This window comes from Oryctolagus cuniculus, chromosome Y (assembly GCF_051225735.1).
Source record: "Oryctolagus cuniculus isolate XC-2025 breed Fujian yellow rabbit chromosome Y, ASM5122573v1, whole genome shotgun sequence".
NCBI classification, from domain to species: domain Eukaryota; kingdom Metazoa; phylum Chordata; class Mammalia; order Lagomorpha; family Leporidae; genus Oryctolagus; species Oryctolagus cuniculus.
Genome location: NC_142889.1, coordinates 21,544,500 through 21,572,051, shown reverse-complemented (window position 1 = coordinate 21,572,051; position 27,552 = coordinate 21,544,500). Strand labels below are relative to the sequence as shown.

At 40.8% G+C, this 27,552-nt stretch overlaps 2 pseudogenes; one reads left to right on the top strand and one right to left on the bottom strand.

Moving 5' to 3' along the window:
• Positions 1-1,237: 1,237 nt before the first annotated feature.
• LOC149119357 (N-alpha-acetyltransferase 30 pseudogene) lies at positions 1,238-16,560 on the bottom strand (annotated as a pseudogene).
• Positions 16,561-25,527: 8,967 nt separating this feature from the next.
• Positions 25,528-26,721, top strand: LOC149119356 (palmitoyltransferase ZDHHC2 pseudogene; annotated as a pseudogene).
• The last annotated feature ends 831 nt before the right edge of the window (positions 26,722-27,552 follow it).

Below are 27,552 nucleotides of genomic sequence, written 5' to 3'. Positions count from 1 at the left end.
AACCCGGTGTGCTGGCGCCGCAAGGTGGAGGATTAGCCTAATGAGCCATGGCACTGGCCCTCCATCAACTTTTGTCATCCCCTTGGGGCCATTCCTCAAAGGTTTTCCAAGTAGATTCAACTTCTTAGTGCAATGAAAGAAGGGACGTCTAAAGTCAACCACTCTGTCACTCACCTGGAAAAAGTATCCAAATTATAAAACCCTGAAATAATTTATTACCAAATTTAGAATTTAAATGAAAACAAAAGTTTGCTTGTAAAAGCCTGAAAGAAAAAGACAACATGCATTCAAAAGCTAAGATGAAGACACACATTTTTATCTACACAGGCACTGGCAGACACAACTTAATTAACTTTACTCGTAAGACATACCCCATTCTACACTTTCTCATTCACTAATCAATGAGGTACCAATATTCAAGACTGGGAAATTTAATATTGAAAAATAATAATAAAACCTAAAATTGAAGCTGTTCTCTCACCCCCTTCAGAAAATTATGGTAGGTATTGTGTGAAATGTTAATATATTTAGAGACTTTACCATCTATGGTGGTTATTTATTTATTTATTTATTTGACAGGCAGAGTGGACAGTGAGAGAGAGAGACAGAAAGGTCTTCCTTTTCCATTGGTTCACCCCCCAATGGCCGCTGTGGCTGGCGCACTGCACTGATCTGAAGCCAGGAGCCAGGTGCTTCTCCTGGTTTCCCATGCGGGTGCAGGGCCCAAGCACTTGGGCCATCCTCCACTGCACTTCCGGGTCACAGCAGAGAGATGGACTGGAAGAGGAGCAACTGGGACAGAATCCAGTGCCCAACTGGGACTAGAACCCAGGGTGCCAGCGCCACAGGCAGAGGTTTAGCCTATTGAGCCATGGCACCAGCCTATGGTGGCTTTTTTAAGAACAAAAACCGTGTTCCACCTACTGGTTCTGTGATAAAATTATCACTATGTAAATATCATTGTCAGCAGACTTTGCAAATTAACAAAGAAATCTTGGCTATCAACTGACACATCTTCTTCATACCAAAAGACTCCTGAAGTTTAAAACAATCTCTTTTATTTCAGAACAAATGCTCCAGGCCAAAGTACAAATATTGTGTGACACTCAACGCGACACCGACAGAGAAGAGCTCCATGGAAATTATGAAATCCACCAGCAAAGCAATTCTGTACAAAGTGCATTGCATGCAAAGGTCGACTCTGCATGATTAGCCCTTCCTCCTTGATGTCAGTTTCTCAATGCAGCCACAGTTTAAGTTGTAGTGCATTGACTCCATTTAAATAATATCTGAATAGCCTCTTATCTGGAACAAAACCAAGATTTTCATAAAGTTTCAAAGCAGACTTATTTGTTATTTCTGTTTCCAAAGCAACTTCATCACAGTCTCCTTCAACCATGGCATAAATAGCTTTCTTAAGCAAGTTAGTACCCATGCCATTACTCCTGGGTTTGGAATCCACAGCTAACATGGCTATATAACCTCTGCAGAACATCTTTTTGTGCATATCCAACTTGCAAACGATGACACCTACACACTCCTCCCCTACGATGGCCAAGAAGCACAGCTGTGGCCAGCTGTGGATAAAATCTCTATAAGTATAAATGGAGTAGGGTTCAGACAGATCTTTGGTGCTCAGTCTCATCACATCAGGCATCTGGAGCTAAGATTCCTATTGGAACTACCCTATCCTATCATCGGATCCTCCCCTGGCTCAACCTCCCTGCCTGAGGGGCTTCTTAAACTGCAGCCTGAGGTCAGGGACAAAGATAGCAGCCGCACCTCCTCCTGCTCCTCCTCGCCCTTGGCCAGTCCAGTCCATTGTGGGCCACCATGGGATTGCTCGATGCCATTTCTGCTGGGCTTGGGGGTGCAGTTCTTGCATCCCTGGAGCAGGAGCAAGGGGGCCTCTTGCCCGAGGGTACCCAGCTCCTTTTGTTGCAGTCACTTTGGAGCTCCTGCCAGGGTGGCCGTGCACACCCTGGACCTTGCTGTTGAGGGTGGTGGCCGCCCTGAGGGGTTGCAGTTCGGGGCTGATCAATCCATGGAGCTGCGGCTGCTGTGGCAGTGGCTGAGGGCAGCGGAGGCAGAGATGCCCCTTGGCAGCCTGCTGGGTTCCTGCAACCACTTTCAGGCTTGCAGCAGGCGAGTGTAGTTGGGAAGGGGCAGCAAGGCTGGGCTGCAGCCAGGGCTGGAGGTGCTGGAGGTGGGAGGAGGCCGCTAGGCCCAGGCAGGACCTCTGCCCTCCCCTCACTGGTCCCTCCTGCCGCCACCTCCCTCACCACCAAAGCTCTCACTCATGAACCCATTTTCAATTGAAAATGCTGTTAGTCGGGGCAGCGCCTTGGCTCACTTGGTTAATCCTCTGCCTGCAGTGCTGGCATCCCATGTGGGTGCAGGTTCTTGTCCTGGCTGCCCTTCTTCCAGTCTAGCTCTCTGCTATGGCCTGGGAAAGCAGTAGAAGATGGCCCAGCTTCTTGGGCCCCTGCACTTGCATGGGAGACCAGGAAGAAGCTCCTGGCTCCTGGCTTCAGATTGGCGATGGGAGCTGATCTGATACATTGCCATCTATCAGGGAAGGTGTGTATGTGTGTTATATTGCCATGTATCAGTGAAGGAAGGGTGTGTGTGTGTGTGTGTGTTACATTGTCATCTATCAGTGAAGGAAGGGTGTGTGTGTGTTACACTGCCATCTATCAGTGAAGAAAGGGTGTGTGTGTGTTACACTGCCATCTATCAGTGAAGAAAGGGTGTGTGTGTGTTACACTGCCATGTGTCAGTGAAGTAAGGGTGTGTGTGTGTGTGTGTTACACTGTCATCTATCAGTGAAGGAAGGGTGTGTGTGTGTTACACTGCCATCTATCAGTGAAGAAAGGGTGTGTGTGTGTTACACTGCCATGTGTCAGTGAAGTAAGGGTGTGTGTGTGTGTGTGTGTGTTACACTGTCATCTATCAGTGAAGTAAGGGTGTGTGTGTGTGTGTGTTACACTGTCATCTATCAGTGAAGGAAGAGTGTGTGTGTGTGTTACACTGCCATCTATCAGTGTAGGAAGGGTGTGTGTATATGTTACACTGTTATGTATCAGTGAAGGAAGGTTTGTGTGTGTGTGTGTGTGTGTGTGTGGTTGGGTGAGTGAGAGAGAGAGAGATACCAGTGAAGGAACAGAGAGGCTAGGTGGTTCCTGACTCAGCCTATAACCTCCTGGACATGAATATGCATGGGAAACCAACCTCAGCGCCCAGTTGGAATCAGAAGGCAGAGGAAGATGTGCCACTACAAGACAATACTTATGTGTCAGACACCATTAGCAGTTCTGAGAGTTTGGAAGAAGAGGAAACAGAAGCCCAAATCAACAAAGCCATTCCAGGATCAGGGTCTAACTTTGGGAGTGGATTTGCCATCAAGCAGTGAAGAACAGGCTGACAAAGACTAAGAACGCTGGCAAGGCTGTGAATGCTGTGCCATGCCATGTCTCTGAGAAGTGAACAGCTCCACTCCTCTCTGGGATATAAGCCAAGAAGTCAGAAGTTATCAACTTCCTATTCTACTAGTAATTCCTAACCACTTTATCTAACTTTACTCCTCTTTATGTTTTACCTTATTCAGGCAAATCAAAACCACCTTCCAGCCCAATATAAAAACCTAGGAGTCATATTTAAGTATGACTACTCTGTAACATAAAATCACTCACTAATCTTATGATTGAGGTTTTTTTTAATATATTGTGAATACAGTGAGGATCTCAGTTTCTCCACTGTTCCTCCCTGGTTCAAGATACCATCAGCTCTCCCTGGAAAAACTTCTACTATCTCTTAACTGGTATTACCATTTACACTTACCCTCTGCTGTCTAGTCTCAACAATCTATGTGATCTTTTAAAAATCTGACATAAAAATCTCCATGCTTAAAACCTACCAATAGCCCTAATTATATTTCTTAAATTTGTTTTATTTAATTGAAAAAATAAAGTTTAATTAAAATATAATCTGCATTTACACACTTTTATGTGTATCATGTATACATACACTTCTATTAAATTTTGTGGAGAATGAAATTCAAAGGTATATTTATTTTTAGAGTTACTATTTAAGAATAAATGATACATGGATTGGCAGAAAGTATGATCTTATTAACCTTGTATTTCAAGTGTAACCTTACATAATGATTAAAGAGATGTGTAAATTAATAAATTTTATTCCCCACATCACTACTCTTTACTTCCTTTGCTCCCAAAAAGCAAATGAAAAGTCCTTCATTATTCAAAAGCAAGAAGACAGGGCTTAATAACAATTTAGCTAGAAAAGAAATGCCGGTGGGTAAGTGTCACAGTGGAGCTGAGAGTTTGTATGAAAGCACTTTTGAGAGCATCTACAACAGCTTCAAAAGTGTGGTTTTATTGTTTTACTAACATTATCTAAAACAATGTCTACCAGTGGTGGGGAAAGGGAAAAGTTACCATTGGTTTGACTTACAGAGACCTTTCTTTGAAGACTTCCAAGGAGAAGTCACAAATATTTTATCCTCATGCTCCCCTCAGACAACATGGTGATTGGCCCAGCAAGAAGCAGCGGGGCAAGGAGCCAGCAAGTGCTGGAAGAGGGACTACAGAACAGCCTACGAGGATAGAAAAAGCAAGAGTAGAAAGTGGAGAAGCCAGAGAGGAACCTGGCCCAGCTACAACCATTTCCATAGAGATAAAAAATGTCAGTGCTGACAGGGGCGGGAAAAGGTGGCAACTGGTAGGCGGGATGTGGCCATTACCTCCAGCAGAGCTCGTCAGGGTGTGCCCTCCTGCTTGGCCCAGCCGTGGGCATGGAGGTGAGTGGCCCGGCCCTCTAAAGGAGGATGGCCGGGTTCTGGCTCTGCACTGGATCCTCGGGGCGGTCAGGGTCCCTCCTCCTGCTTGGCCAGGCCGTGGGCAGGGAGGAGAGTGGCCTCTATGCACTGAGAGTGCTGCCACTGCCTCTTAGCAAAAGAAGGTGCCGGGTTCAGCCTTCGCAGCCGCTTCCCTGTCTGCTCCAGGCCCGCTACACCCTCTTATACATTACCTCCGAATTTGGCGCCAATGCGGCCTTCAAACAGGGTCCGTGTCTGCCATGGGCAGCATGCAGGAGTCTGGGCTCTTGCAGTGAGTGGGAGAAGGGATGGCCTGTGTTGGATGCGGAGTACACCTGGGGTCACGGGGAAGGAAGCTGGTTTTGTCCGCGAAAGGTCGATTCATGGCCTCAGTGCCAGGTGCAGTCAGGGCCTCCACACTGGGAGAAGCCTACATGGTGCTCTTCCCAGACCCTGGGGCTGGGCGGCTGAGCATGCGATTGGCTGAAGCGCCTGCGTTGGTTCATGTGGGAGTTTAGGGTGAACTACAAACGCTCAAACTAGACAGGGTCAACAAATGCAACAGTCAAATTTTCCTCTGGTAGGACTGTTTTCCCTATTTTATATGTGAGGTGCCTAAGGTAACACAATATCTGTATGACAAATCCTTATACTCTCCTTTGTGGTTGTGTACTCTGAAAAAATTGCTTTTAATATTAAATATTTCTTCCAGGTGTAGTGTTAAAATTATATATGAATGGGGATTTTTTTGAGACATTACACTTGTGCTAGCTTTTATAATAATAATGCCTTTGTGAGGCTTAGTTTTCTGATTTTTTATGTAATAGTAGCTATAGCAATGCAGCACTATTACTTTCATTTTACTGAGGTTCTGCAACTGGCCCAGATGTGAAATCTGTCACATGTTATAGGTGCAATAAATGAAAACATGGCTATGAGCTAACCTTGGACAATCATCCATTCAGAGAACCAGCTGTGTCAGTTTACCACATTTGTAACCGTATTCAGTGGACTTTACTTTAGAGGTTAGTTTAATATTGAAAATATTGTTAGGGATTCATAACCTTGATTGGCTTGCCCCACTTTTGTTCCCCTGAAAAGGATGCACACATACAGATTATGTTCAGTATCAGCACCTAAAGGCCTCTGCCAGCTGAGGTCAGCAATGCTGTGGACCATTTGCTGTTGCTCTCCTGTTTTGACTGGAAATCTTTTTAATGAGAACTTTAAATGGGTCTGTGACACATGATGAGTTTTATGGTAAGAAATACAAGTTGAATGGACATATGTGTACTCCTATTAATAAGCATGCACATTTCTGTTAGCAGCCTTTAAAATGAAAGAGCTCTTGACTAGGAAGATGCCTCAGAACTGCCAGGCTCCTAGAGGATTCTGAAGCACTAAACTTTGAGTGAGGCCTGGCTTGGGCACTTCCAAGCATTACAGGTAATTCTGATGCACAATGATCCCATTCTGAACATACATGACAAAACATAAGACTTGGTTTAGACACTTTTTAAATCTTTGAACTTGCCAGGAAATTAAAGGGCTAGGGATAGTGAACTCACTGGAAGTGATGATTTGTCCAGCGATCCTCAGCCTTTTCACCCCCTAACCACATTGGAGCCCTGTGGGATGTGCTTTGTCTCTCTGAGCCCTTAACAGTGCCTTGTGCAGAGTGAGTGTGAATGGACATGAATTCTCCCAAGAACAGTAAATGATGAACTATATATCATTGTCCCTGTGTATACAGATGAACTCAGTTGAAAAATGTTTGGTGACTTCTTTGAATTGGTTTATAACCAGGGAGTCCTCATACAATATTCTGTGGTGAGATCTCTTTGTTTTCTCTTCTGTCTCAGTAGTTCCCTGGGAGGATAGTTTTGACAACACTTACCAGGCTGATGTGTGGTCAGTCTGACTGATTTGTCTGTAAACTTGTGAGACAGAAGTGTATTGTAAGATTTTATTTTGTACCTAGCATAGAATAAACATTTACCTTCAGAAAGTTATTTTAAATGTGCATTTAAATAACAAGGTTGAGTCAATGATAATCAAATTTTGATTGAACAGTAGTTCTCAAATTACTGTTTTCAATCCTAGATTTTTACATGTAAAGGTTCTGTTTTGTGACCATAATTTTTTTTCTTTTTATAATGTAAGTTAATTACTGATAACTTTTGTAATATTACAGATGGGAGAATTATTACCTTCATATGTATCTGTCTACAACTTTATATCAATTGTTCTGTAACAGTTTATGTTTGATTACTATATATAATAATCTCATCAGACTTATGCAATTTGTGAAATTGCATCTGGCTGTAAAATAACTTTAAACCTCAAATATAGGTGATGGTAATTCCATGGTATGCTTTCTTAACTTAGGTAGATTTCATCCTGCTTGAAGTTGTAAGGTCAAGACTATTGAATATATGCACATAATGTGGCTTGCATTAGAATATGTTATTTTCAAATAAAAATTCTTATGATGTTAAAAACTTAAAAATATTTTTGTAAGGCTAATGTTGTGGCATAGTGGGTAAAGCTGCTGCTGCCTGTGACACCAACATCCCATATGAGAATGATTCATGACCCATCTACTACACTTCCCATCCAGCTTTCAGCTACTGTCCTGAGAAAAGCAGTAGAAAATGTCCCAAGTGTTTGGGTCCAGGACAACTATATGGGAGACCTGGATGAAGCTCCTGGGTCCTGGTTTCATCCTGGGCTAGTGCTGGCCATGGTGGCCATTTGGGGAGTTAACCAGGGAGTGGAAAATCTCCCTGTTTGTCTCCCCCTCACTCTCTGTAACTATGACTTTCAAAATAAATCATACACAATCCTCGCCCCCAGAAACTTCTTAACATAATCCCAATTGTCTATTTTTATTTTGATTGCCTTTGCTTCTGGAGTGGTTCCTAAGAAGTCTTTGCTTATGCCAATGTCTTGTAGCATTTCCCCAGATATTGTCCTCCATTAATTTGATGGTATCCAACTTTTGCCCATTCAATATGATGCTGACTGTGGGCTTGTCATCTGATGGTGTTGAGGAATGTTCCTTCTATACCCAATTTGCTTAAGGTACAAAATTAATGGGGGGCTTTGACACCCCACTTTCATCAATGGATAGAACAACTAGACAAAAAAATCAACAAACAGAGCTTACTACACTATGGACCAAATGTATCTGATATCTATACAGAACATTTCATCCTAGAGTTGAATAATATGCATTCTTTTCATCAGCACATGTAACTTTCTCTAGATAGACCATATGCTAGGCCATAAAGCAAGTTTCATCAAATTAAAAAAAAATTGAAATCATACCATGTATGTTATCTAACCACAATGGAGCAAGACAGGAAATTAACAACTTAAGAATCTCTTGAAAATATTCAAATATATGGAGACTGAACAACATGCTCCTGAATGAAGAGTGGGTCATAATATAAATCAAAAGGAGGAATCAAGGGCCAGTGCCACAGCTCACTAGGCTAATCCTCCACCTTGTGGCGCTGGCACACCGGGTTCTAGTCCCGGTAGGGGTGCTGGATTCTGTCCCGGTTGCCCCTCTTCCAGGACAGCTCTCTGCTGTGGCCCAGGAGTGCAGTGGAGGATGGCCCAAGTGCTTGGGCCCTGCACCCCATGGGAGACCAGGATGAGTACCTGGCTCCTACCATCAGATCAGTGTGGTGCGCCGGCCACAGTGCGCCGGCCGCGGCGGCCATTGGAGGGTGAACCAACGGCAAAGGAAGACCTTTCTCTCTGTCTCTCTCTCTCACTGTCCACTCTGCCTGTCAAAAAAAAGGAGGAATCAAAATATTCATAAGAAAAATGAATATGCAATATAAAACTTAAGAGATACATCAAAAGTAGTGTTACCAGGGAACTTAGGTACTTTATGAAGTGGGGTCCTGTGGATGGATACACTTGGAAGGTTGTTTCCATGTGACCTTTTCAGTCTTCATGAGAAGCTTGTTGTAAAAGCCTGATCTGTTCCAATTCTTTTTCTTCCTCACCCTGTGATCTTTCTTCCATATAGGCTTAGCTATTAGCATCAGACTCTTAGCAGAGGGGTCTGTGTTATGTCATTTGGACATTGGGTATCCAAAATTGAGTTAAACCTTTTCTTTTCATAAGGGAGCTGCTTTATGTATTTCATTGTAATGAAAGTGCAGTGGGCAGGCACCATAGCTCTATAGGCTAATACTCCACCTGCAGTGCCAGCACACTGGGTTTTAGTCCCGGTCGGGCACCGGATTCTGTCCCGGTTGCCCCTCTTCCAGGCCAGCTCTCTGCTCTGGCCAGGGAGTGTAGTGGAGGATGGCCCAAGTGCTTGGCCCTGAACCCGCATGGGAGACCAGGAAAAGCACCTGGCTCCTGCTTTTGGATCAGCGCAGTGCACCAGCAGTAGCGCCATGGCCACGGCGGCCATTGGAGGGTGAACCAATGGCAAAGGAAGACCTCTCTGTCTCTCTCTCTCACTGTCCACTCTGCCTGTCAAAAAAATTAAAAAAAAAGTGCAGTGCATTTATACTTCTGAAAAATTGAGACATTCATTTATTTCTTTAGTATTTCTTTTCCTTTTTTTTTTAGATTTTTATTTTATTGGACAGAATTATAAATAGTGAGAGAGAGACAGGGAGAAAGGTCTTCCTTCCATTGGTTCACTCCCCAAATGGCTGTAATGGACAGAGCTGCACTGATTCAAAGCCAGGAACCAGATGCTTCCTCCTGGTCTCCCATGCAGGTACAGGGGCCCAAGCACCTGGGCCATCCTCCACTGCTTTCCCAGGCCACAGAAGAGAGCTGAACTGGAAGAGGAGCAACCAGGACTAGAACTAGCACCCATATGGGATGTTAGTGCCACAGACAGAGGAATAGATAGTCTAATGCAACACTCCAATGTTTTATTCTCAAGAAAAGTGTGATATAGCAAGTAGCTCTGAGATTCCAGCTTCCCAAATTTTCACCAAGACTGTCAGTGCAAATTTGCTATTTCATGGATGTATTAATTGATCCTTACAAATTAAACATAATATTTTCTTTCAAATAATTTCCTGCTTAATCCACAAAATGTATGTATACTCTTTTCTAACATTTTTTTGCCTAATTTTCTTTTTTTAAACTTTTATTTAATGAATATAAATTTCCAAAGTACAGCTTATGGATTACAATGGCTTTCCCCCCTTACCTTCCCTCCCACCCACAACCCTCCCCTTTCCCTCTCCCTCTCCCCTTCCATTCACATCAAGATTCATTTTCAATTCTCTTTATATACAGAAGATCAGTTTAGTATATATTAAGAAAATATTTCAACAGTTTGCACCCACATAGAAACACAAAGTGAAAAATACTATTTGACTACTAGTTATAACATTAAATCACAATGTACAGCACATTAAGGACAGAGATCCTACATGAGGAGTAAGTGCACAGTGACTCCTGTTGTTGACTTAACAAATTGACACTCTTGTTTATGCCGTCAGTAATATCCCTAGGCTCTAGTCATGAGTTGCCAAGGCTATGGAGGTCTTTTGAGTTCACCAACTGTGATCATATTTAGACAAGGTCATAGTCAAAGTGGCAGTTCTCTCCTCCCTTCAGAGGAAGGTACCTCCTTCTTTGATGACCTGTTCTTTCCACTGGGATCTCACTCGCAGAGATCTTTCATTTAGGTCATTTTTTTTTTCCAGAGTGTCTTGGCTTTCCATGCCTAAAATACTCTCATGGGCTCTTCAGCCAGATCCAAATGCCTTAAGGGCTGATTCTGAGGCCAGAGTGCTGTTTAGGACATCTACCATTCTATGAGTCTGCTGTGTATCTCGCTTCCCATGTTGGATAGCTCTCCCCTGTTCTTATTCTATTGGTTAGTATTTTCAGACACTAGTCTTGTTTATGTGATCCCTTTGACTCTTAGTCCTATCATTATGATCTATTGTGAACAGAAATTGATCAAATGGACTAGTGAGATGGCATTGGTACATGCCACCTTGATGGGATTGAATTGGAGTCCCCTGGTATGTTTCTAAGTCTACCATTTGGGGCAAGTCAGCTTGAGCATGTCCCAAATTGCACATCTCTTCCCTCTCTTATTCCCACTCTTATATTTAACAGGGATCACTTTTCAGTTAAATTTCAACACTTAAGAATAACTGTGTATTAATTACAGAATTCAACCAATATTATTAAGTAGAACAAACAAAAAATTCTTAATGTGAATATACGGGATGACAACCATTCAAAGTTATCTTTGTCACTGATTTTGTAGATGAGATATCAAACACATATATCTTTTGGTGGCTTAAAGTGTTTCTGAAGTGAAGGTCCCACACAATGTAACAGGAAAGGAATTTGAAAAGGTGTGAGTAAAGAGAAACTAAGGGGTATCCTTATTCATTATCAAGTCAAAAATAAAATCTACTTTTTAAAGTTGTTCAAAGCATTTCTATGTCATACAGAGTTAGAAATTAGGCCTTGATCATATCATTTGCATATTTCATGTCAATGGTACCACTTCTCTGGGCCTTAGTTTCATCATGTAAAAATAAATTATACCTAGAGTTTCTATCTTTATAATTTAATTGTTTATTACTTGCTTGTTGTCCTCTGCTAAGCAAGATGTTGCCACTCTACCTTGGATACAAAAAAATTTATCTTTAAAACTAATATTTGTTACTATGCACAATATTGTGAAAGGTTATTAAATAATATTTAAGGATGAATAGAGCCAAGTAAAGAGTACTCTGAGAAGTAGAAAACTAAATTGGAAATAGAAAAGTGGAAAGAAGATGTTGAAATCATCTCCTGGTAGAGAAATTTTTGAAAATGTATTAATTATGTGGCAAATATTTTTGTTCACAATAGTGAGTCTGCATATTTGATACATGTGGAACAACTCAACCCAGAAAGCCTTCAAATTCTGCCCTCAAGTATTCCATATAATTTACCACCTTGGTGTATCTTAAGGAAACAGTGAAAGATAATTCTACCAGGTCCATTGAATGTTATGGAATAAATCAAAAGCAGCCATCCTGTGTGTTCATGGAGAATTCATGGATAATTTACCCCATATGACTTTGACCAGGTAACCATACCAAAATTTACCCTTATATAAAATGAAGTAATAGTAGTTCCTGATACTCTGAAAATTCCAGGAGACAACACACAATAAAAGAGAGCCAATACTAGTGTTCTATATTTTGTATATAGTTTACAATATGTGCATTGCAAGCATTGATGAATCCACTAACCAAATTACAAATTTAAATGTTACTATACTTTGGAAACCTTTTCCTACCTCTCTGTTACAATTCTTCCCCAGTGGAAGTCACTCTCTTTGATTTTATGATAATCATTCTTTAAGTGGGTTGTTCTCTCCTGCACAGGGAGGCAGCCTGTCAGGTTTCCTCCACCCAACTATAAACATTCTTTAAGTGATATTGTTTAATATTTTCTGATTTTGCATTTTGTTTATGAAAAAAATCACATGGTGCCAAATCCAACTTGCTTCCGTAATATACTTTTTAGGATTCATCAGAGTAGACATACGTCTTGTTGATTCATTTTCACTGTGCAGTCTTTACTACATGAATATGTGCTGATTAGTTTGTTCACTCTAACAATGGTGACATTTTGGGCTATTTCCATGATTTTTTGATATCATAAAAAACACTGTTATGCATATCCTTATCCATGACTTCTCTGTACCTAACCCAGATTATTGCTAGATTTCTAACTAGAAGTGGAATTGCTCTGATTCATGTAAAGCATCTGTTCACTAACTGATCTCTACCTCTTTGATTTTGACCTCAGTCATCCCATTGACTTTAATATCAACTCTGGATATCCCAGAGAACCATCACTAGACTGATCAGTCCTTATTACCATTTCTCATCCCAAACACACACACACACACACACACACATTGAAATAAAAGGCACAATAATATTAGAGAACATATTTTAAAGCTGATTGTGTGAGGGTGAGGAAATTTCACTGCAATGCCTAGTGCTTCAAAGTAACACACCTCTGTGAAAAATGGTGTCTTCTAACTCTACTTTTGTAGGACCCTAGTGTCCTCTTTACCTGACACATTTCATTTTAAGTTACTGAAGCAAAAATGTTCTCTACACTTTAGGAATTCTTTTTGTCATCTATATCTAGATTGTGGGCCTAAAGTAAAAGACAATAATTTTTTAAATGGCAAAATTTTGGATAAGCTCTTTTCTTTGAGCCTAACAGCATCCATATGCATAGTTCTTGATGATACACACCCTTTTTAGCTCATAAAACCCAACAAACTCTCAGTACCTAAGCCAGCATCAACATTTCCTTTACTAATTTATTGTAAATATTACATGGGTTGTGCCTGAATTCCTGGTTTTTTTGAAAAATTATATTGATAAATGCTCTTGGACTTTTAAATAATTACAGAAATGCACTGGGAAAATTACAGCAATTTTACTCTATACAAAGGTAAACAAATCATGTCAAACACTGCTTTCAGCTTTAATTTCTGCACAAAAATATAAAATAGAAGTGTTTCTATGGCTACATTGGATATTCTATTATAAAGGTATTTATTTTTGGAAGGATAGGATGTTAGAAACGGAGAAACAGAAAGATACAGAGGGAGAGGTAGAGAGAGAAAGAGAGGGAAGAACAGAGAGAGGAGAGAGGAGGGAGGAGAGAGGGGAGAGGGGAGAGGGGAGAGGAGAGAGAGAGAGAGAGAGAGAGAGAGAGAGAGAGAGAGAGAGAAGCTTTTCAGTTTCATTCTCCAAATGCCCTGAAGAGCTGCAGCTGGAGCTGGGCCAGGCCAAAGCCAAGAAGAAGCAACTTCATCCAGGTCTCCTACGTAGATGGCAGCAACCCATGTACTTGGGCCAGTATCTGCTTCTCACAATAAATTATCAGGAACCTGGATTGATGTGTGCATTCTAAGTGTTAGCTTAACCTACTGTGCTATAACACTTACCTTAAGATAACAACTATTTTGCAGATAACAATACATAATAAGGAACAAAATGAGCCAGGTATTACTAGCTGGAATTGTGCATGCACAATTAACAGCCAAGTGTTATTATGCCCTCTCACAGTTATTTATTTAAATTATATTATCTTTCCTTATTTTCTCTAGTTTTCAGACTACTATCTCTTAAGCTAAAGGAAATTTGTTTTAGGAAACATCTTGAAAACTACTTTCTCTAGACATGTGTTTATTGCAAAAAAGATTACAAAAGTGAATTCATGAACAAGTGAACATAACTGCTATTTTTATTTAGATTAATTTTAATTAAGTGCCTTTTAATACAACTGATAGAAGGAACAGCAAACATCATTTTAGAAACTTTAAAATAGTATTATTATAGTCTACAAGCTATCTATATTACTTGATAAATCTTTCTCATAGTTATATTCCTGAAGTAATATTAGGATTGTGTTGAAGCTAAAGGGGTACACACACTGGGAAGTCTTTTCCTTAATATCAGAGAGACTTCATGCCTCATTTGTGGGAGACTAAAGTACCATAAGGGACAACCTGGGTAGGAGATGAGGGGCTTGACTGATGACAATTGTGCTTACTAAACAAAATAAAAAGGATATATTGTTTCTCTTCAGTTAAGAATAAACCTACATATATGGAAAATTGATCCAATGGGCTTATCGAAATCATTGGTATTTTTCCTATGTAATAAAGCTCCCTAAATTGCTTGATCTGTGGCTAATATGGTAATCTGAGAGTGTAAAAGTGACATGATCTTGATAATGTCACTTACATTCCCTGTATTCTTAGCTCATGGCTACACATTAGCTGCTGTATGACCAACACACTGTGTTTCAGGAAGGAATAAGGAAAATGATTTTGCAGCATAAGCTTCCTCCATTATAATGAACATTCCAAGGAAATTATCTCAATGACTTCCATTTTCACCTTAGTTTTTCAAGAGAATACATCACAACAGAGATTTTTGTTCAAATACTTTGAACTACAGTAATAGTTAAACAGGATGTGCTAACAGATACCATGCAAGTCATGTTGACACACAGAAACAAATATAACAAAATTATCATAATTAAATCTGTGTGCTGTATTTAAAAATAAAAAATACAAAAATGAGTTAAAAATAAAAGTCAAATATTAACACATTTGAAGGTATTACAATGGAAATTAACATAAAGTCATAGGGCTAAGATCTGATTATAAATGGAAAATAAATGTGTTTGAAAACATACAAACTGAAACAAAGCAAAAAATCAAAATAGATAATGAAAATAAAAATCATTATACTATAGTGTGCATAGTTTTAAGCAAAAATAATTTTCCCATATACAGAGGTAGTGAATTTGGGAGGTTGACAAAGGAATGTGGTGTGATGGGGTTAAGATGCATTAACTTTAATATTCTAATGATTGAAACATTTTTATTTATTTTTAAGCTGTTAATATAGTGAAAAATATCTTCCTTACTGTTCAATTATGTAAGTATTCACCCTTAAAGGCAGTGCATGATATAACTTCAGTCTCCACTTTCAGAGATATTCCACCCATTTAACCTATACTTTATTGCCTTTTTTCAGAACCAACAATAGAAGAATAAAGTTACTGGTCTGAATTTTGTTATGGTGTCCAACTGATAAATCTTGAATATAATACTATAAAAGTGCTTTTGTAACTTTGTAAAATCACATGCTGTTACATTTTATATACCATTCTTATTGTTTGAAACATACATTTCCTCTTTTGCCGATTTTATCTTTCTATTTTTCCTTACTACAAGGGAGAGGTCCCTGCCTGGCCCCTTCCCAGATTGGCAGGAAGAAAAATGGCATCATGGCAGTAGGGAGTGTAGTAACTGTGGGTATGGAAGGAAACACAGGTCTAACATTAGCTGTGAGGAAACAGCATGGAACACATTCCATGACAAATGTGTATGTTTCTGTGTCTACCCCATGTGGTCCACGGTGTCCTTCCCTGCTGGCCACCTGTTCCAGATCTTGTTGTGGGATGGAAGAGGGAGATGCAGGGATTCTGAGACAGAGGGGCAGCAAGAGGCAGGGGCTGATGGAGGCCTTCAGACAGCTGGGGTGGGCCATACACTCAAATGTGAGGAAACTGGGAGAGAGTTCCCTTAGGGCTTTGCCCCAATGTTCCCTGAATATTCAACAAGACTGCTCCTCACCACTGAGCCTCTGAGTCTGAGGAGAGAGAGGGTTGCTGGCTGGGTCTCTCAGAGAGTCTGGCATTTGACAGTGTTTCATGTCAAAAATAAATAATTTACTAAAAAGCAGCTTGCCACACCCATGGTGAGCAAAGCCTCATGGTGGAAAGGGGATGTCCGGCCAGCTGGGATGGTTAATACCTGTTCTATCTCCTCCCAGCCCACCAGGTGCAGCTGTCAGACCCAACAGGCCTGTGACAACAGCTGTCAGATGAACATCAGGTAGCAGAGAGCAGGGTGGAATGTTGATGATGAGGGAATCTCCTGATGTGATTTTATGTAAAGGATGACAGTGGCATGTGCTGAGTTTCAGAACATGGGCAGCAACAGCAATATGGTATAAATAGTTCCAAGTCCCCAAAGCAGAGACATGGATGGATGTCTGGGCTCCTCCAGTTAAACGTGGACAGCTGCTGTGCAGCAGGCAGGTCAGGGCCTTCATCTGGTTTACAGGGCTGTCAGTCTGTTGAGGGCAGAGGCACTTAGCTCCATAGTGCATTGTGTCAGGATGGACAGGAGTAGGCTCTGTAGATGGCAGGACTGCTCATAGTAAATTGGATAGTGATTGCCTAGTGGGTACTGGATCCACCACCACCACTGTTTGAGGAGACTAGGACAATCACTGTGCTCCTTATTCAGCCTGTTTAAGAGGCAGTGTCACTGACAATCCCTGCATTGGCAAAAAGAATCAGGTCCTTGTGGCCTATGAATGGAGCTGCCACCAGTGGCACCAGTCAGGTAGTGGGTAGAGCACATCCCAGCCATGGCGATCCCATTACTGAGGTTGCAGGAGCTGTCCAAGTTCCATATGGTCTCACATGTGATTCATAACGGGAACCAGGTAGTGTTAAGGCCTGTATGCCTGTGTATCAAAAAAATCCAGGAAGTTCAGGGATTTAGAGCCCATCTTGTCCTGACCATAATATTGATGTCTGTAGTTGGGGTCCTGTTGGCAATAAACAGATATGTTGCTGAAAGCATATCTCCAGCCTTGGCAAATTGTGATCACTGTTGCAGGTACCAGAAATGGTAGCAGTGTGTTAAGGGACCTGTCACAGCCATGCAGAGCCACATGGTCATAATGGAGCCAATAAAAGCAACATCAAACAAGAAGGTCAGATCTCTGAATGAAGCATGTGGAGTTGTATGAGTTCTCCCTGTGAGAATCTCTCTTTGGCTTCTTTTTTTTTTAAGATTACTTTACTTATTTGAAAGGCAGAGTTGAGGGAGAGAGAAGGAGAGAAAGAGAGAGAGAGAGAGAGAGAGAGAGAGAGAGAGAGAGAGAGAGAGAGAGAATCTTCAACCCATTGCTTCACTCCCCAAATGAACTCAATGCCTGTAGCTGGGCCTATCTGAAGCCGGGAGCCAGGAGCTTTTTCCATGTCTCTCATGTAGGTGCAGGAGTCCAAGCATCTAGACCAATGTCTTCTGCTTTCCTAGGCCATTTGCAGGGAGCTGGATCAGAAGTGGAGCAACCAGGACTCCAGCCAGCACCCATATGGGATGCAGGCACTGCAGATGGTGGCTTTACCCACTATGCAAAGGCACTAGCCCATCTCTTTGGATTTTGAGAGATGCCTCTGCCAGCATCTAACTTCCTGCCACAGCCCCTGAAACACACACCAGCCACTGACTGACATCCCACTGCACATGCCACCACCCCAACTGCCATCTTAAATCCCAGCATAGGCCTCGTGGCCACATGAGTAATGCAGCAGCTTGGATGTTCTGTATTTATTGAATGGTGCCCTAATAAAATTAGGACATTGCAGGTAATCACTTTGATATGGATCTCAGAAACTGCAGTACACTTGGGTTAGACAGATACAAAATACATTTCTTGGGGAGACAGTTGTGTCAGAGAGGGCCTTCATGGTGGACCTCAATAATTTATATTCTCCTCCACAATATCTAAGAGTTTCTGATTCCTGTATCATTTCTAATCTGTCATGCTGTGGTATTTGGTATCCAGGTTTACTTTTTTCTCCTTTTTTCATCCTTCTATTGTTTCTATCATCCAAATATTCTATAGTAAGAAGGTACTGCTTTTATTTTCACGAAACATATATCAATATGTTTATAATGTGAATATAAATTCTGTTTAAGTTTTATTAATATAATGGGAGCAGATCTTACGCATTCCATAGGTACAGTTCCACGAAGACAACCACACTTCCCCTTACTCCTCTGCTCCCCCAACCCTCTCTCATCCTCCCCGAAACTCCTCCCACCCTGCTCCCTCCATCAATTCTTGCAGACATAATTTTAATCCAGTGTATATTCAAAGACATAATTTGCCACTAATTAATTATAACATTCAACAAGTAAATTATTATTATTAATTATAATATCCAACAAGAAATATAAACACTAGCTAAAATGACAATATCAGTTTTCTTTCATGTGTGTTTATTTTCTTGTGGGTAAAATTAGACCTGCTCCCATTAAGATACATTTATATTTATTTGCTTTGATTTGTTGTCTATATTCTTCCTTGACTTTTCTATCTGATCATTCAGTAGTAACTTTCTGTTTAAATGTCTGTGTCTTCAAATTATTGTCTAAATCTAGAAAGAACTGTCACCTTTCATTGTGTTTTATTTTTAGAAATTCTTCATGCTTATTTTACCCATGAACTTTAAAATCACCTTATAGAAAATACACATCACATATGACAATCACCCTCTTCTCATTAGTGATTGAGCATGCAAAAAGCAGAAAAGATTAATTCATTAAATGTCCCTCAGTGTCCTAATCATCTCCATTTTTCTTTAAAATCATCAGAAGCAATTCCAGCGTTACTAGCCAACTCCTTCAGACCAGCTCTGTACCCTTTGCTTTCAATGATTTCCCATCTGGCAGAAGCTGTGGCAGATTTTCACCTTGCAGCCTTACAGTCACACAAACCAGTTCCTTACTGTCAGCATCCTTCTATGCACCACACACACACACATACACACACACACACAGTGGTTCTGTTCCTCTGTTCCTCTCTCCCTTCAAACTTTTCCATTTCCCTTTTTTATTTTGCCTGGCATTAATATTTTACCTTTGCTCCCATAGATTTTCTGCTGCTGCTTTGTTTTATTCTAAGCATTTATATCTTTCTTTCCATCATAGTTTCTCATTATTGTTTCTACTTATGAAGAGTAGTGTTTGAAAAATATTTATATTCAACCAGCAAAATTATCTTTTTGTGCTATTTGTTTATATATAGTTCTTTTAGAATTTCAAGTTTATCAGCATACTATCTAAAATTAATGTAATTTTGTCTCATTTTCACTGTTACATAACTTTCTACTTGTCATATTACCTACTACCTTCATCACAATATAACCATGTGTTCTCTTGATATTAAATGGATACTTTCCAGGGGCCACTTCCTACAGTGCCAGCATCCCACATGGGTGCCAGTTAGTGAGTCAGCTGTTCCATCTCTGATCCACCTCCCTGCTAGTGGCCTGGGAAAATCAGCAGGATATGGCCTAAGTGACTTGGTCCCTGCTACCCACATGAGAATGGAAAGAAGCTCCTGACTCCTGGTTTTGGCCTTGCACAGCACTGGCTGCTGTGGCCACCTGGGTAGTGACCAGCACATGGGAGATCCTTCTCTCTATGTCTTCCTCTCTCTCCTTCTCTCTCTATAACTGACTTCTAAATAAATAACTCTTTTTAAAATGGCAGTTTCCGTAGAGATTTTATTCACATATTTATTTTTCATTTGAGAAGCGGAATCTTGCATTCACTGGCTCACTGCCAATGATGGGCCACGACAGAGCCAAGAGTCAGGGAATTGATCTGGGTCTCTGAGTTGGCAGGGACATGAGTCATCTGCTGCTTCCCATGTTGTGCATTAGCAGAAAACTGGAGTGAGATGCAGAACCATGACTCAAAGCCACGCACTCTGATGTGGGATGCAGAGTTCCCAAAGCAGTTCCCCACTGCACTCTGAAAGGAATAGTTTCCAATTTTTTCATATAACATAAAGTAACAATTTTCATCATGTTTTGCATCATTTTTCTATATTTCCCAAATCATCATTGTCCCGGAAGATTTCATTGATCTATAAGGGGTTTCAAAATATGTCTCAAGAGTGGTTGTTTTGAAGTAGCTGTTTAAGCCTCCACATCAGAGACCAAAATCCCATATCAGAGGACCTGGTGTAAGTCCCAGTGATTGTGGCCGTCTGATCCAGCTTCCCTCTAATGTCCCTAGGAAGCAGAAGGTGTAGCATGTATGTTTAGGTTCCTACCACCTCCCTGGGAAACTGGGATGCAGTTCTTGGCTCCTGGCTTTGTTCTGGCTTAATCCTAACTGTTGTGGGAATTTGGAGTGAGAAATTCATTCTCTCTCTCTCAAATAATTAAAACATTTGGAAATACAATGGATGTAAAATACTTACAGAAATTTGACATAGAAACAAAAGCCATAGGATTTTGACATAGAAAAAATACAAAATAATAAATTTATCTGATTTTGTCCCTATACCATATTCTCTCCTTCAGGTGAGTAACTATGTTAATTCAAAAAAAGGCCTTAAAAGTTGTAAAATGTAAGTGCATTGGAGTAAGAGGATGGGTAGAAAGTAGAGACCTGCAAGAACATGGGGCCTTGTATAGCAGGGCCTTGTATAGACAGAGAGCAGTGCATACCTGCTCACATGAAATACCTGTCCCAGATCTTTTCACCTGTGCCTTAGGGAGGCCTCAAGACCCCCACCCCTTGAGATTTTTACTATTCAGTGGGTTGAGGAGGCTGGCCCTCCTGTATACATAAAGTGCACCATTGTGACAGAGCTGGTTCTATGATGTCACTGTTGTCCAACACCCCTCCACATTCCACTGCAATTAGAGGCCACTGATTTTTAGATAACTCACTATTGACTTGGAGTTGGGACCTTCTCTCTTCATTTCCTTCTGAGTTGGGGACATTCACTTTGAGGTGGGTGGCCCCGATTTCTCCTGGCTGCTGCAGAAAGTGATGTTGGATGTGCCCTTAGTGGTGCCCAATAGATGCTGAGTATGTATATAGTTGTTTCTCTCCCTGTAGGGTGGGATCAAATTTCCCCTTGATATGGGTCTGTGGAGGGATATAATGACTATGGTGCAATTATTCAGGTTTCCAAAGCCTGCTGTGTTTACTTGGTGTAGTGTGAAGGAATCATTACAATATAAGATGGAGGTGTCTTCTAACTTGATGCAAGCTTCCAAAACATCTTTATGTTGGTTTAAAAGGTGGATGTGCAGGTGTCTGACTGTGTTATGTTCCTGTTTGTCTTGAAATCTTAAGGAAGTTCTTGGTAATTTTAAAACCTGCTGCAAGGTGTTCTGTGGGAAGTCAGAAGATGAACTACAATTATTTAGGTGACTGGGAGAGCATTGGAACTTCCTATCTCAGACAAGCTGTGGTTACCCTGAAAATGATCTAGGAAAGTTTGAGGGATGACCATATACCCATGGGAGAAACTGAGCACTAATGTAGCAGTGTCAGGATTTTGTGTCCCAAGTCAGTGTTGTAAAGGGGAAAAGACAGGAATCAGAAGGTCTCCTGGGAAACTTATATACATCAACAGTGGTTAAATACCAGTAATTACGTTGGATGATATTGACAAGTACTGGTTCAAAAATAGTTAAAAAAAAGAAGAAAATCAATAGCTTAACAGCTATTAAGCCATATACCATAATTCATGTGTACATAGCCAAAAATGTTAAGTTTCCCACTAGCCCAACTCAACCTCAGGCTTGTCACATGAGGCAATGAGCTGGTAGACCAAGGGACATCAGGATAAACAGGTAATTCCTTCCCTAACCATCACTATTCAAAACAAGAAGGCATTTGTTCTGCCTAGCTACTTCTTTAGAGGAACATTTCATTTTATGAGCTTGTGCTCTGCATCCTGCCCTTGTAAGTGAGATAGTAAGTATGTTGCATTCAGAAAAGATCCAATAAAGAGGGAGGATTGTTCTAAGTGTCTTGCAGACTGAACCATTTGTTAAAGTGAGACCCCTATTAACAGAAAAAAAGCCTCATATACCACAATAAGATTCTATGGCAGAATCTGGAAATGCAATGTGAAGGTTGTCCTAATCCGACTTGACTTCCATTAATGGAATTATTAAGTAAACTTTTGTTAAAAATGATAAATTCAGAAAATTTTAAGTAGTGCTTGACACCAGATTGGTGTAAAATGGGACTGAACAAAGGCAGCTGAGACATGTGGTCTCACTGACATAGTTGACAGTGAAACCTACAGGGAACCCACATATTTGAACTGAAGAGAAGGAAAGAAGGACAACAAGCTAAATGATCTTTTATTTAATTGAGAAATTGAACTCAAAACCACATAATCATAATTGTTAAATCCATTTATCCAATAAACTGGAAAATCTAGAAGAAATGGATGTATTTCAATACACACACAGTCTACCATATTGTAGTCATGAAGACAAAAACCTAAACAGACCAATAATCAAGATAGCAATGGAATCAGTGATAAAGATCCTCACAGCAAAGAAAAGCCCAGGACTGGATGGCTTCACTGCTGAACTCCACCAGTCATTTTTTTTAATTTTATTTATTTATTTTTTTTGACAGGCAGAGTTAGACAGAGATAGAGACAGAGAGAAAGGTCTTCCTTTTTCCATTGGTTCACCCCCCAAGTGGCCCCTATGGCTGGCACATTGTGGCTGGTGCACTGTGCTGATCCAAAGCCAGGATCCAGGTGCTTCCTCCTGGTCTCTCACATGGGTTCAGTGCCCAAGGACATGAGCCATCCTCCACTGCACTCCCGGGCCAAAGCAGAGAGCTGGACTGGAAGAGGAGCAACTGGGACAGGACCAGTGCTTCAAGCAGGACTAGAGCCCGGGGTGCTGGTGCCACAGACAGAGGATTAGCCTAGTGAGCTGTGGCACTGGCCCACCAGTCCTTTAAAAAAGGACAAATTCTAATTATTCTCCAATTATTTAAAATAATTGAAAGGGGTGAATTCTTCCCAAACTCCTTCTATGAGGCCAGCATCACTTTAATTCAATAACCTGAAAAAATATAGAAAGAGAACTACAGACCAATGTCCCTTATGAACATAGACACAAAAACTCTCAACAAAATACTAGCTAATTGAATCCTACAACATGTCAGAAAGATGATTCACCAAGACCATATAGGAGTTATCCCTGGTATGTAAGGATGGTGCAACATAGGCAAATCAGTAAATGTGACACATCATATCAACAAATTGAAGCATAAAAGCCATATTATTATCTCAAAAGATGCAGAGAAAGCATTTGATAAATACAACATCCTTTCATGATATAAATATTAAGCAAATTGGGTATGTAAGGAGCATTACTCAGCACAATCAAGGCAATAGATAACAAACACACAACCAGTATCATATTCAATGGATGAAAGTTGGAAGCATTTGCACTGAAATCTGCAACTAGATAAAGATGCCTGCCCACTTTCACCATTGCTATTCAATATAGTCCTGGAAGTTTTTGGCAGAACCATTAGGCAAGAAAAATAAACCCACAGCTTCAATATATCAAAGGAAGAGAAACCCAGTGCTCCAGAATGCCTGGGGGAAGGGGAGAGGGATAACATGAGGTGGAAGGAGCTGGCCAGTGCCCCAGGAGAAGCCCTGGGAAACAGCTCTAATTAAGAAGGCACACTGAGGTGTAATCTCATCCAGAGCTTAAACATGGCCCTGACTGATCTTAAGTGTGTGGGGACCTGCAAGGAAGGGCCAGATGGACTACCTAGCCCAGATCAATCTTCAGGGGCTGGACTTGTGAGGAAAATGAGTGGAGGAGGAGAGCAGGTTCCCAGTTTGCAGGCTATGGCCAAAGTCCCCAGTAACACTGAGTCAGTGGCAGGAATGTGGAGGAGGCCCCTCTTGAAATATTGGTGGCTACAGTCTCTATGATCTCTGACACTGGGGGGCTCAGTCTTTTCCTTGGAAGCCTTCTTCCTCCTTCTCTTCCTCCTGAGGCATCTCAAGCTGGAGCCTGGAGCCTGAGGCATACCGGGGGGCCTGTGTTGGAGCAGGTGCTGTTCTCTACTTCTGTGGGGACAGGCCACTCCCCTGTATGGTGGCTGCGGCCTTTTCCACTTTGAGGTCTTCTACCTCTTTGGAACTTTAGGGAGTCCTCCAGCAGGTCCCCTGCTCTCCTCTTCAGTGTCCCTTTCTCTTTTTCTAGGCATGGTGGGTGTGTGTTTGCATAACTGCTTGTGTGTGAAATGCAACCCCTCCCTACTCTGTAGGAGCCTCTTCCTCCACCCAGGCCTGCTCCCACTCCTCCTCCCCTGGAGATGATTGATATGAATAGTCTGCCTAATTTTGTTCTCTGGAACAAAAACCACTTTTTAATTTTTGAGACCATTTTTACTATGGGCAAAGCATAATCCTGTAATTTACTGTGGTAATCTCACACAGAGATGAGATAAGGAGAAAATTCTAAGGTTTCTGTCTAGTTATCACTTTTACTGATTAGTCAAGACATCAGGACAATGCTTTTAGATTCTCAGGCTTGCTCAGTTACACTCAGCATTTTTACCTCATTTTAACATCTCTTGTTCCTTACCTTTTCTTTATTATAAGGGATAGAAACTATAGAATACAAAAAATATGGAATACACACAATGATAATAGAAGAGTTTCAAGTCAAAATTCATTAATTTCTTCACCATTGTTCTTCTGAGACTATTTTTTCCAGTCAGAATGTTTGCTTCAATATTTGCTTGAGTAAAAATGTGCCAGCTATGATACATTTCAATTTTTATTTGAAATTGCATATATATAAATACACTTTCACATATGATGTCTATAGGTGTTAATGAATACTGATTATACACATATACTGACAGCAGTACAAAATTCAGATTCCTCAACTAATACAGTGAAGCCAGACACAGATAAGTCAGCTATTCTCTCACTTTAGATCCTTTGGAGATTATATATTTTGTTGTCTTCTGTTTGTCTTTAGTTTCAAAAAGTGAAACTACGGCTAAGTATGATTTACCTTGAAAATGGTTTGCAGCTTTTAATGGATCTATGATGAGTTGATGATTGTTGACTTTTGAAAGTTTTGGAAAATTTTCAATGATTTTCTGCTTCAACATTGTTTCTGTTTCTTGTTTCTCCTTTTAAATCCTTTCCACTTGGGCCTACAATTTAAAAATGTCAGCAGTTTCTCTGTGACTTATTTAATTCATACATCATTGTCATTTTTCATCTTTTATTTTCTCCCCATTTTAAGACTGAATATTTTATTCTCTCTTGGATTTGGCTTTCTATAAACAGTTTATGCGTTCATGTGTTCAGCAAAAAAAATCGACAGAAAATACATTTTTAAATTTACATGTAGAGCTTCCTCCTCTGCCTTCTCCTCCTGTGGCTGCAGCCTCCGCTGGGCTGAGGAGCCGGGCATCCACAATGGTGGCGGCAGTGGCCACAGCACAACCAGCCTCCACCCCCAGTCCTGTCCTGCTGGGGAGCGCCGGGCATGGCCATCCCGCCCCAAGGCCAGAGCTGGGCAAGTGGATGTCACTGGAAGATGGCGCCCTCAGGCCCACGCAGCGTCAGGCGATGGTACCGGCATGTGTTGTGGTGGGTGCTGTCCTGGATCCCAGCAGTGTTCATCAGCCTCCTCCAGGGCTGGTCCTACTATGCCTCCACCATCCAGCTCTGCCTAGTGTCCATGGAAAACACTGGCGAACAAGTTGTGTGCTTGTTGGCTTATCATCTACTTTTTGCGATGTTTGTCAGGTCGTACTGCAAAACTATATATTACCAATGGATCCTTCCAAAGAATTCCATCTCTCTTATGCAGAGAAAGTATTGTTGGAGAGGGAGCCAAGAGGACAACCCCATCAGGAGGTTCTTAGGCGAGCAGCCAGGGTCTTCCCATTTATACCAGGACATGATTGGAGCCATCCGCTACTGTGACAGATGCCAACTTATAAAACCAGGTCACTGTCATCACTGTTCCGTCTGTGATAAATGTATTTTGAAGATGGATCATCATTGCCCATGGGTGAACAATTGTGTGGGAATTTCAGATTATAAATTCTTCCTCCTTTTCGTGGCTTATTATCTGCTGTACTGCCTTTTTATCACTGCTACAGACTTACAGTATGTTGTCAAATTTTGGACAAGTGGTCTACCAGATACTCAAGCCAAGTTCCATATGCTGTTTCTATTCTTTGCTGCAGCTAGTTTTCTGTCAGCTTATCTTCTCTATTTGGCTATCATTGTTGGCTAGTCAGCAAAAATAAATCTACATTAGAGGCATTCAGGAGTCCAGTATCTCGACGTGGAACCAATAAGAATGGATTCAGCTTAGGTCTCAGTAAAAATAATGAGACAAGTTTTTGGTGATGAGAAGAAGTACTGGTTGTTACCCATTTTTTCACATCTGTCTGATGGCTGTTCCTTCCCAACTTGCCTTGTTAACCAGGATCCTGAACAACCATCTACTCCTGCAGGACTGAATTCAACAGCTAAAAATCCTGAAAACCATCAGTTCCTGCAAATCCATAGAGAGAATTCCAGAGCCACCTTCTCACTGACTCGCAGTCTTGGACAGAAAGCAACATAAGCCCTGGAAGAGGCAAAGCTCCTATGAGCAATCCTGCATTAACCATGGAGAATGAGACTTAATCCTCAAGCAAAGTAAATTCATGCTTTATTAAAATATCGATGCTGTACGTGGATGAAAGGCTCCCATATGAAGGCACCGTTTGGATATCCAGAATATGAGTTAATTGTCTGCAAGTTGTTACTTAAAACATGACACACTTTGGATCCAATATACAGAAACAGATTCTTATTAAATATTAAAATGTTTTATTGTATATGAATCAAAGAAGAAATATCTTCTATTGAAAACTCAGCCTAAATTCATGAGCCAGTTTTCACCTAAATAATGTGGGTAGCACAGTTTATTACTTAAAAACTTCATTGATTATTTGATTTTTATTTCAAAAATTGAGATTGTTAAGATATTGTTTCAGATTTAAAGGATTTCATGTCACATTATAAGGTGCTTGATTTGTAAAATCTATTAGTTACTGTTAAGAAGGTAGGGGAAATAAACCAGATTTCTTTTACTTTTCCTTCTGATAGGAAATGAACCTCAGACATAGTGACCTGTCATAACTATGACTTCACTACAAAGTCCAAATGGCCTGTACTTGAAGATCACCATCCATTTTTATCAGACTTTAATTACTTCTAGACTTTGCTCCCCATTAGAAAATAAGTATGAACATTGAAGCTGGAGCTTTCTGAGCAAGCAAATGGCTAGAACACATTTCTGAGAATGAATCCAATGCTCTTAGAAAATAATTCTAAATCAGAAACACCTTTAATCTTTCCTGATTTTTGTAATTGGAGGAAAATCTGAAATATTACTAAGATTGAATTCTGATACACTTTTGTGGGCTTAGGTTTTTACAAACATCTTTTTTGTTCATTTCTCCTATTGAAATT